General features: G+C 46.7%; 2 protein-coding genes across 3 annotated transcripts in view; one reads left to right on the forward strand and one right to left on the reverse strand.

Moving 5' to 3' along the window:
- The window catches only part of LOC119396959 (MFS-type transporter SLC18B1), a 47,965-nt gene extending 45,235 nt beyond the window's left edge, over positions 1-2,730 (reverse strand). Inside the window, exon 1 of one of the 2 annotated variants that reach the window (XR_005184509.2) lies at positions 2,007-2,730. The gene's annotated coding sequence lies outside the window, so the exon portion shown is untranslated. The remainder of the gene's footprint in view (positions 1-2,006) is intronic. The other variant, XM_037664363.2, reaches the window with a different exon arrangement.
- Positions 1-12,111, forward strand: part of LOC119395535 (uncharacterized) — a 96,292-nt gene that overhangs the window by 18,623 nt on the left and 65,558 nt on the right. The gene's annotated exons all lie outside the window — the stretch shown is intronic.

Below are 12,111 nucleotides of genomic sequence, written 5' to 3' on the forward strand. Positions count from 1 at the left end.
GCTAAAAACGGCCATCCGTTGTAATTCGTAGAAAAATTAGGCCAACTTGCACGAAGTCGCGCAAGGCTGGATTACAGAAGAGGTGGTGGGCCCGTTTCAGCTTCACGTGTTAACTATCTGTACAGAATGCTTGGGCAGTGACGTAGGCAGAAATTTGTTTCGGGGAGAGGGGGTGGGGCACGCCCTTGATCCGACGTGGGGTCCGGGCAGGTAAGTGTGGTCGAGTATCATTTTGTGCTCTGTGTCCCATGACAGAAAAAAATTTCGGGTGGTAGGGCACTGGCCTGGTGTGCCCCCCCCCCCCCCCTCGGCTACGCCACTGTGCGTTGGCTGTCATTGAGCGCGTGACGGTTCATGATGATGATAATTTTCTATCTGCTACACACGGCAAACCTCGACCATAACAGCTCAACTGTAAAACTGCCATTTATGGTGCTGGAACACCTAATTATGCGTACGAACATCGCACAGCTTGTTGACTATGAGCATTCCTTCAATTCTTTGTAAAATGTACCCGTTCTTACTAAACATGAAAAAAATGGCGTATTCTGTCACCTCTACTGTTTGCTAAGACAATCGCCCCTTTTTTTATGCTTTTTTGTTGAAATGATCGAAGTACGGCCAAATCTATCTGCGGCCAGATAGTTTGATGATTATTGCTGCGACTGTGCCGCGTTTAAACCCTTCAGGCGCGAATTATGACGTTCGCAAACGTGTGAAATAATAATAATAATAATAATAATAATAATAATAATAATAATAATAATAATAATAATAATAATAATAATAATAATAATAATAATATGTGGGGTATAACGTCCCGAAATGACGATATGATTATGAGAGACGCCGCAGTGGAGGGCTCCTCAAATTTCGACCACCTGCGGTTCTTTAACGTGCACCTAAATCTAAGTACACGGGCCTCAAACATTTTCGCCTCCATCCAAAATGCAGCCGCCGCTCGCGACCTCGCGACCTCCGGGTTCTCGCGACCTCCGAGTCAGCAGTCGAGCGCCATAACCACTAGACCACCGTGGCGGGGCAAAACGTGTGAAATGTACGCACCGGTATTCTACAGCACTCTATATTATAGTTCAAGAAAGAAAACCATGAAATATGTCTTTTTGTGCAAGTTGAAGTAATGCAATCAGTGTCTGATTAATTGTATTTTTATTTTGCTATCAGTCATGCCCCATTTTTGCATAAAAAGAACAAGACCTTAAGCTCATCACGCACAATTTAATTATTTTTATCATTTCGGCGTGCCTCCTCGAAGGTGGCATATCGAAGAGCTCGTCGAACATGGTAGTGCATTCGGCAAAGTGACCACTCTGCACTGCAGCAATACGCCGCTCAATTAAGTCAAGTCGGCGCTACCTGTCCACTCAGGATGCGTGTACAAATTTGCACGTGGTGTTCCAAGCCGGTTGAGGTAAAGCGCGGCGCTTGACAAGCCTCTACGTCTGATGTGTATACTATTGTTCACACCACCGCTGAAGGGGTCAGCTGAAACATCTGTGGTGCATAACAGTACCATTAACGCTATGTTGAAGCGCAAAACCCACCGTGGTATCTTAGGCGCGTAAGGTGTCGCGCTGCTAAGTTCGCGGGTTCGATGGGGCGAAGTGCAAAGAACACCCGTGTGCTCGCATCTCGAGGCCCTGGTGGTCGAAATTATTCCGGTGTCCCCCACTACGGCGTGCCTCATAGTAATATCGTGGTTTGGCACGTAAAACAGGAGCACTTATTTTTGTTATATTGACGCCTTAAATAATACACAGCTGTAAGGAACACGGCTTCAAATCCGTGCACACGCGTAAGTGGCAGCTTGTATAAACAATTCTCGGTATACTAGTGTGATGCAAACTAGTTTGTCCCGCTGCCGCGTGCGTCGTTCCCATCTGCTAGCCAAGGGGTCAGTGTTCCCTGGGGAAAGAGCTGAATGAATGAGGTGAGACGGGTGAAAAAATAAGTAGCAAGCGAAACAAGCAGGTTTCAAGACTCACACGTTTCCGTCGCCGCTTCTTTCTGCGCAACTCGTCCCACCACGAATTCTCCGACGGCCGAGGGAAGAAATAACAGGCAAAGAAGAAGGAAACAAAAAGTCAGCGTAGGTAGTCCGAGGAGGAATGAGGTCCTCTTCTCCGACGGGACAGGTTGGTTAAGCCTGACAAGGTCGCCGCCGCTAAACGTCGTCTTAGCAGTCGCGCGCGTCTCGCACGCGTGCGCTTTTCTTCAGCGCGCGTCGTAGTGACGTCGCTTCTTTCTTGGCAGTGGTTCCTCGTTCCAACGGCAACAGCGGTTCGCGCAGACCGCCGCAGCGCGAGCGTCGTTCCTGCGCTCGACCAAAGGCGTCGTCGCACTCAGTCACTCAACTCGCGGCGGCGAACTCGAACAACTCCGGGGACGCTTGTCTTGAGGCGCTTCGCGCGCCTCGACTCCGTGGTGTTGCCGCAAATGCGCTTCTCCGCGGATCAGCGGTGGTACTTGGTTGTGGGCCCGCCGAAGGCCGGGCATGTCGACAGCACGGTGTGCGCCTGTTTTGACTCAGGGCAGCAGCTTCCCCGTCGGGCTTCGGCCCGACTTCCCGAAATATCGCATTCCTTCGCGGAGGAGCCAGTAACCGGCAAACAAGCGAGGCGCTCGGCGGCGTCGACGGCTGCGCTTAACGTCGTCGCGCCCGCCCGCGGTTTCTCGAAGTGGAAGAGTCGCTGCGCTGGCGAACGCGCGCGAGAGTTGGTTAGAGCGGAGTAGCGTCTCCGCTTTCCAACCAGTCGCGGGATGCGAGAGGGAGAGTCTTCCGCACAGAGGGCGCGCTCTCGGAGGAAAAGGCGGCGCGATGGCGGGAGTGAACGCCTGATACAGTCCAGATCTCCCCGAGTCTTCTTCTTTTCTTTCTCTACCGTAATCATCGCGGAAATCATTTCACATCGTGTAGTTATGTTCTATACACTGCAGATTCTGACCTTCCGAGGTCTTGGATTCGATTTCTGTCGAGACAGGAAATCAAGGAATTCCTGACGACGCAGCAAGGTTACACTCGGTCAGAATCGATCCGTAGGTGTTTTCCAAAATTGCCCAAGGCGACCTAAACTAGTTGATATAAATTAGAGGACTGCGTCCTCCGCAGATAGAAAATGCCTCATTAGGCGATTTTGACTGCGCTGCGACCTGAAAGCGCTTCGCCTCCCCTGGCGTATCTCTTGTATATGAATAGGCGCTGTATGAAAGAACTTACACGACGAAAACATTATAATGTTTAAAACATTGCGCGCATTCCTTTATAATATGAATGCAGAATGAAAACAACTTGCGATCACTTCGGTTGTACTAATAAGCTACTGCATTTCTATAGGAATTTCGGTCTTCGTTGGTGCAATACACTTTTGCTGACTTGCGTAGTTGTCCGTTGCGAAGCCTTACTGTTCCAGGTTATGCCATAAAGGCGTGCAAATACGGACACAAGAGAAGCGAACAAAACAACATAAACGCCGGTGTTTACACGCCTTACCTTCTTTTATTATGAACCGTTACCAAATAGTTAAACTTTATGTCGTTCGAAGCTGGCTACTTCATCGTATATCTAAACAGGTCATATTTGGATGACGTTCAGTATAAACCAAGTTATCCGTGACTGCACTTGGTTATAACTCTTAAGGTAATCTGTTGCGTGCTAGCCGTGAGTTCCTGTCTGATGGTGTTCCTTATGATAAGAATGAGTAACGGCTGGTTTTCCGTATGCAAGTAAAATAGAACTGGTAAAGTTTGAAAGAGAACTTCAAGGTGGCAACTTATTTTAACTGCAAGACCTTCGGTTAAAAGAACTGCGCTGAAATTTTCGTCCCAGTGTTTTTCCACGCAGGATTTAGATTGGAAATAGTGCCCTTCGCGATCGCGTTGTAGAAGGCTTAAAACTTCCGCAGCGTCCTCAAGGGCCCTGAAACGGGGCACCACTGAACCAACAAACCAGACGGCGGAGAGGAATGCGAGGTCAGGTCTCGGAGAGGCCGCGCGCTGACGCTTCTATCCAATGTTTACACGAGCTTTGCTCTCAGCCCGCGGCTCGAATCCGAGCCAACGGGGAGTTCCGCGTTTCACGGTGCCGTGCCTCGCTCGAAACCTTTTATGGTTTTTCGGCATGTTTTATCAAGAACAAGCGCACAGTTTAGTCGCGTGCTGTCACTATAACCCCTCTTTTCTTGACTAATTAGAGGTAATTAGAAAACTTGCCTCTTTTTTACTCGTCTTAGGTGAGCAAATTTAATCTGTTTAAGTTAATTAATCATTGATTATTACATGAGTGTGGTTTGAATTAGAAAATGACGCTTGGAGGGCGGTCTGAGTGTGGCATACCTTAGAGGATGGTTATGAATTGTCAAGTGGGAGCATTGCAACATAATGTTTTTTGTACTTGCACAAGAAAAGAACAAGATCTGTGCAAAAATTGTGGACTTAAAACAACTCGCAGTAAAATAACGGACTCGGCCTGACAACTCAACGCTGGACTCGCATAGCGCGTTCTTTCTGATGGCGGCTCAGTGTATAAAAAAAAATAGAGAACAGAAACAATTGTGTTCCTCTTTTTGGGTGTACGTTGAGAAAACCCCAGATAATCAAATGCAATGGTAGTTTTTGCGTGGTTGAGCAAAACAGCTTGAGGCATTCAGTTGAGAAATTTGAAGCAAATCGGGTTTTTGTACACTGGTTGATTTATGAGCACATCCAGAGTCATTACAAGAATATGAAAAATTCTGAAAGCAAATTAAGGCAGTCGATGTCCGAACACACTAATGACTGCTCATTTCAGTTTTCCCAGTTATCACTCATATCTTGTTACGTATCAGCCTCCTTTGTGTAACGCGTGTCTCCGCCTCTCCTCGTTATTTCACCAGATTGCTTTTACACTGGTAGTGTGACCTTTCAGTATTATGCATGTCACTCCAATCAATAATTTACGCTGCACGTGAATATTTATTATACACAGCAAGTTGCCAATACGCGAACATTGTAAAACGACTAGTCGGTGGTGAAGGTTGCAAAAGGATATGTGTTAGGGAGACCAGGGGCAATTATTTCCGGCAAATGAAGGTGCGTCAGCAGTTACTGCCGGTGATACCGACTTAAATGAGAACTAATGGCACTAGGCGGAAGACCGCTGAATGTAAAGAAACTTGTAATCCGCAGCCAACCAGAGCCTTGCAGAAGTACGCTTGAAACGCGTCAAAACGCTTTCTTGAAGACAGCGGCCAAGTTGGCCATTGTTAAAGCATTTTTCTCTTTATTATTTTAAGGTAACAATAAGTATAGTATGTCGTGGTTATTATTTAAAGTTATGTGTTACACTGTCATATATATATATATATATATATATGGGTCATTCCACGCCAACTGTCCCAGCCTTGGCGCTCGACCATCTGCGATTTGAATGAAAAAAATCGAGGACTATCTATTCAAAGCCAGAAGCGTTCCGCCAAAATATTTTTGACAAAAAAAATTTTCAGTGCCGCAAACCCTATGTGAAGTTTTTCGGAAAGCTCGAAACTATGGCTCGGAAAATGCGTTTTCAAAAAATCTCTTCTTCATATATTAGGCTAGGACAAATTTTTCCCTACATAACGATCGTAGGCTTCTCACTTAAATTAAGTTTCACGAACGTTTACGCTTTCGTGGGTTTTTCATGCGGCCTTAAATATCGACAATATGACCCATATTCGGGATTTTTTCATGGAAAGGCGACATTCAGTGAAATGTAACATTTTGATTTAACTGATTGCCAGGAAGTTTTACTGTAGCCCAAAAATAGCTTGAGACGTATATGACGTGAAATGGTGTGTAGAGCTGGCGACAAAGTTGCAAGAAAGTTCATTTTCGCACATGTTTAGTCGTAAGTTTAACATTCAGGTGCTCCTAGTAAAATTATGCTAAATAGCGCATTTACTAGCAACATTAGTTGTCTACTGACTGAGAAAGCTTTATCAAATTACTTTTTGTTTTAAGGAAGAAAAAAATTTTTGAAGTTGTGTTCTTCCGATGTCTATTTTTGCTCGTGTTTTCTCTTCGCAGAAACGCGCCCAGCGGTTAGTACAACGTACATGGGCGCGAGGTTCGCCACGGAACAGCTAGACAACATAATAATCTCAGCCCGTGCTTATATGAATGCTTTACAAGCGAGTATTGGCCTGAGTAAAAGAGAAATACGAACTCCGCTAGAGTGAATTTAACCACATGCAGCTGTCCATTGAAGGCCGGCATAGTGAGCTTACGCAACAGCGGGAAGTGACACCGATGCGTGCAACGCTCCGTTGCCTGCGCAATGGTTTAAAAGTGGCAAACAGATTAGTTGCTTTAACAAAGCAGATCAGTTGCACTTGTGACGAACACAATCGTATATAAGCATAGGCGTGCCCAGGGTTCCCCATAAGGAGGGGGGGGGGCGAAGGTTCATCGCAGCGCACCCCCCCCCCCCCCACTAAGTGAATGTACGAGGCAGATTTTGCACCCCGCCTCCCTCTTAGGTGACAAGGGGGTCAATGTATGGGGCAGAATTTGCGCCCGTCCTCTTAGGTGATTAGGGGGGGCGGGGCGGCTGCCCCCCCCCCCCCCCTCTGCGCACGCCCATGTATATAAGTGATGATGTTTGACCAGGAACCGTGAATTGGCGCAAAATTACAACATGCGTTTCATATTACAGCAACTGAATTTTTCCTTAATCGTAGTGTTCTTCCCCCTTTTAAACCTTTCGCAGGCAACGGAGCGTTGCACGCATCGGTGTCACTTCCCGCTATTGCGTAAGCTCACTATGCCGGCCTTCAATGGACAGCTGCATGTGGTTAAATTCACTCTAGCGGAGTTCGTATTTCTCTTTTACTCAGGCCAATACTCGCTTGTAAAGCATTCAAATAAGCACGGGCTGAGATTATTATGTTGTCTAGCTGTTCCGTGGCGAACCTCGCGCCCATGTAGGTTGTACTAATCGCTGGGTGGGTTTCTGCGAAGAGAAAACACGAGCAAAAATAGACATCGGAAGAACACAACTTCAAAAATTTTTTTCATCCTTAAAACAAAAAGTAATTTGATAAAACTTTCTCAGTCAGTAGACAACTAATGTTGCTAGTAAATGCGCTATTTAGCATAATTTTACTAGGAGCACCTCAATGTTAAATTTACGACTAAACATGTGCAAAAATGAACTTTCTTGCAACTTTGTCGCCAGCTCTACACACCATTTCACGTCATATACGTCTCGAACTATTTTTGGGCTACAGTAAAACTTCCTGGCAATCAGTTAAATCAAAATATTACATTTCACTGAATGTCGCCTTTCTATGAAAAAATCCCAATTATGGGTCATATTGTCAATATTTAAGGCCACATGAAAAACCCACGAAAGCGTAAACGTTCGTGAAACTTATTTTAAGTGAGAAGCCTACGATCGTTATGTAGGGAAAAATTTGTCCTAGCCTAATATATGAAGAAGAGATGTTTTGAAAACGCATTTTCCGAGCCATAGTTTCGAGCTTTCCGAAAAACTTCACATAGGGTTTGCGGCACTGAAAAATTTTTTTTGCCAAAAATATTTTGGCGGAAGGCTTCTGGCTTGGAATAGATAGTCCACGATTTTTTTCATTCAAATCGCATATGGTCGAGCGCCAAGGCTGGGACAGTTGGCGTGGAATGACCCATATATATATATATATATATATATATATATATATATATATATATATATATATATATATATATATATATATATATATATATAATAGAGAGAGAAGAGGAAAAGGAAACGCAGGAAGGTAGGTAGCATCTCGGTGAGACTAGCGGCCCCTCACCATCTGTTTTAGTATGGCCATTTCTTCGCCAATGAGGGGACACTCCATTTCGACGAGGCATCATGAGGAACAGAACAGCTGGGGCACTTCAGATTATTGGAGTTGCAGTGATCAATTGTGTGAAATGCGGAGCAGCGGAGGTACGTCATTACGTTTCTGCATACACTGCTCGCACGTCCCTGCTCCGCGCATTTCCAGCACTGGAGCGGCCTTGACATGAAGGGACGAACCACATGGCGAAGATGTCCCACCTTGATGGGCGATTAAACGATTCGCCGTTGAAGATCACCTTAACGCCACCATTTGCTATTGCTATAAACGTGCGTATTAACGGCTTTATCTGTAGCTACTTTTATTGGTATTGGTAAATCAGAATTCGAAATTGTGATAAATATCTACATGATGTATGTGCTACCCGCTGATCAGGGACCTTATTATTAGGGGACATTATAATTTGTGTCTGTGAGACTTTCTTTTCTCAGTATCACCATGTTAATGGAATCGTATATTCTATGTGCCACTCATTTTTTTAAAATGATCCTGGTGGTACTGCGAAGGCATTGTTGGACGCGTACTCCTCTAATGTCCTGGTGTTACCGTGAGAACGTTCCTTGACATGTAATTTTAAACCAAGCATGTTGTATGCTCCATCCCTTCAAGGTCTAAGGAGTTGCCATCGCCTTACGTGTGCGCCAACATATCCTTATACCATATGAATAATAAAGTGTTGGTTATCACAGCCCAATAATTGTTCGAGGAATACAAGCGGGGGCAAACACTTATCTAGTCTTGTAACATTTGTTTACAACTGGAGAAAGATTAATCGTTGCCTTGGCAACGTCCTTTGCGGGCGATGGAAAACAACCTCGCACAGCGAAACTTGAGAGCAAAAAAAGGATAAAGGGAAGGTCTTCACTCGTCGTGAGCGTACGCTTGGCAATATCGCATTTCAGCTTATCATCGGTGTCGCAAGACGAAGTAGGGTGCATGACGACCTTGATGCCGATGAAAAAGAAGGGCGTCGGAAGCGCCAGATAATTTTACGGCGGACATACTGGCACCAGCTTCGTGCGTTGCTCGCCTAGGCGGCCGTTTATATTGTGCAACAGTAAAAGAAGGCAGACAGGACGAGCGAAGAAACACGACGGTGTGACACGTGATCGCGCAGATTGAGAATTGCGTTTAAGAATGGCTGAAGCTAGGTTATACATGGGACACGCTGCCTTGGCATCTCTTGCCGAGAATTTACGTTGCCGGAAATTCTAGATGGCGCCATCGATTTTCCGGTTTTGATCATAAGCCAGTAAGCGCGCCTTGAAGTTTGGCAGTATCTCAGTCTCAGAACACGACCCCTAGTGGCTTTAGCCGCCATCTTGCGGTAGCGATGATAAATATTTACGAAGTTAATAACTGCTGAAAACTTCGTCATGCGGAGCAGTTTTCAAAATAAATGAAACGTTAGCAACAGTTACGGTCCGTATTTTACAGAAAGCAATGTCTTTATGCTTGCATTATAGAGTCAGTAAGGTCAGATAATACAGTGATGTTAACATAAGTTGGGCTGTGGAAATGGCGTCAAATCGCAAGCTCATATTACAGAAATTTTTGTGTACCACAGTACATAGAAATTCATCTAACATGAATTACACAGCTATAGGTCATCTTCCAGTTCGTTAGATAATCACGTGCTACGTGACGCCAGCAGGCAAAAAGAAAAAGAAGAGTGTTCCACACTCGCTGTCATGGCTATACGAGCGGCGCTGACAAGCACTCCCAGGTTTAAATGCACAGATATACCCGATATAGTGGACGGGAGAACGATCGCCGCCGTAGCGCAATTCGTAGAGCATCGGACGCGTTACCCGATGGTTGCAGGTTCGGTCCCGTTTGACGGCGAGTTGTCTTTTCGTCCGCTTTAATTTCTTCCCATTTATATCATAGTTACTACAAATAACGTCCCCTATACTTTCCTTGGGTTTGATTGTCTGTTGGTTCACATATTATAATGTAATATACTTGACGCGCACACACACACCCACACACATTACTGTGAGGTGTTTGATTTGTCATCTGGTTCTTTAACTTTCATATCACTGTGAGACCACTGTCATCTAAAAGTGCTATACTTGTCAAGCTCGTAGCAACGGGTCTCTTGTATCGCCCGGAGCATTGTGCGTAGCTCTGCTCCGCAAACGTGGTTCGAAAACAAGCCGACCGCGCCGTCTTGACGTGCGCTGCCAAGTCTTGAAACCGCCAGAAACCTGTTCGACGCCTTTCTGCTTGCCATCGCATTTCCACTGACGCGAAAACAAGACACTATACGTCAACATTCCCTCGTCCATGCTCATTTTCACTAGATCGACGCAGTGTCGCAGCAGCTAGGCTGACACGTCAACACGCGGCCAGATATTCGGAATATCGGTACTGTGCAGTTAGTATAGGAGCTCTCGAAGCAGTATCGTCTCGTAATGTTTTTGATGATAGCTGGGATTTTAAGTGCCGAAACCACGACATTATTATGAGGCACGCCGTAGCGGGGGACTCCGGATTAACTTCACCACCTGGGGTTCTTTAACGTGCACCTGGGCACATTGAGTGCATCTAGGCACACGGGTGTTCCTTGAATTTCGGCCTCACCGAAGTGCGGCCGCCGTTGCCGGGAATCGAACCCGTGCCGCCGAGCTACCACGCGCTAAGCTACCGCGGCGGGTCTAGTAATGTTTTTGTTTCGCACTTTTTTAGGATAAGCTAGCACACTGTTTCTGGTTCTGTTTTCGATTGATTTTCCTTGAAACAACATGCATGTTCGTCATCTGCGTGATGCAGATTGTCAAGAAAGCGCCACCCACCCCGCAATGGAAGCAAGAAGCCCAAGAACCTACATCGAACACCCAAGGCAACCCGTCCCACAGCGGCCCCTCAAGCAGCCGCTCACCATCCCCTCGAGACCATTCTCCATCTTTTCCACCACCCGGGACCAGCAGCAGCCAGCACAAAGGCCCAGAGCGCAGGTCCCGATCCCAGACCCGGCGCGTGAGGTCCCGCTCAGCCCAACGCCGACACAGCAAATCTCGATCTCGCTCACAGCGCCCGACGTCCCACTCAGCCAGACGCACCCCTTCGACGTCCCGGTCATCCAGTAGACGACCCGGAGAAGCGCCAAAGTCGCTGGCCTGGCAGCGGGGCCCCCCGGCGTCGCTACTATCATCCGATGCACAGGTGAGGGAGTTGGCAAAGGAGAATTCTGCACTTAAGGCACAAATTTCGGCCCAGCAGTCCCAGATAGCTAAGTTGACTAGCTACATAAAGTCTCTAGAAGCCAAAATTGACAGAGCACTCAACTTCAACAAACAAACAGCTACACCCACACCATCCCAAACGCAAGAAACACATCCTAACTCACTCACAACCAACAACACGGCGTCAGCGCCAGCACCTCAACCTCCAAATGCCAATAAACGCAAGGCAGCTACGCCCACCGCTTCACTCCACGCAGAGGTGGACATAACCGCAACAGTAACGACGGCAGTTACGGCAGCCATCTCCACCCTACGATCCGATTTAACAGCCCAACTAGAAACACGCTTTAATGCAATCCACCAAATCATCCTAGAAACCAACAATTCGTTCGCCGTGCTCAAGAGCTCGACCGAAGCCGCACTGGCCGACTTCAGCGTACAGTTGGCCATACACCACACACCATCAAACAGCCGGCAACCGCCGGCCACCGCACCAATAACTACTTAGTCATGGCTGCACGCCAAACGCTCACCGTTTGGCAATGGAACTGCAGGGGCTACCGCAAAAAGAGGGGCCACCTGCAGCAACATACCCAGCATATTCAGAACCACGCACAAGATGGAGAACGTACCCCGGACATCATAGTGTTGCAAGAAACTAACAGTCCCGCTAACCTGCCCGGATACGTACCATATAATCAGAAAACAGACCTCTCCGTAAGCGCACAGTGCCACACTGCCATTTTAGTACATCAAAACCTCACAGCTATTCAACATGAAATTGAAGGCACGAGCATCCATCACACACTGGTGGAAATCGTACCAAAACGAAGAGGAGACAAGCCACTCCTCATTCTAAATATATACAGTCCACCGAGAGATAGAGGTGCGGATCTTCCTTACATCTTTCGGAAGGCATCGCTTCTGGCCAAGGACGCAAAGCTGCTGGTACTAGGCGATTTCAACGCGAAACATCCCGAATGGGGATATCCCAAATCGGATCCCAAGGGTCTCCGATTATGGAACATCATACACGACCT

The sequence above is a fragment of the Rhipicephalus sanguineus genome, chromosome 6, assembly GCF_013339695.2.
Source record: "Rhipicephalus sanguineus isolate Rsan-2018 chromosome 6, BIME_Rsan_1.4, whole genome shotgun sequence".
In the NCBI taxonomy this organism is placed as follows: domain Eukaryota; kingdom Metazoa; phylum Arthropoda; class Arachnida; order Ixodida; family Ixodidae; genus Rhipicephalus; species Rhipicephalus sanguineus.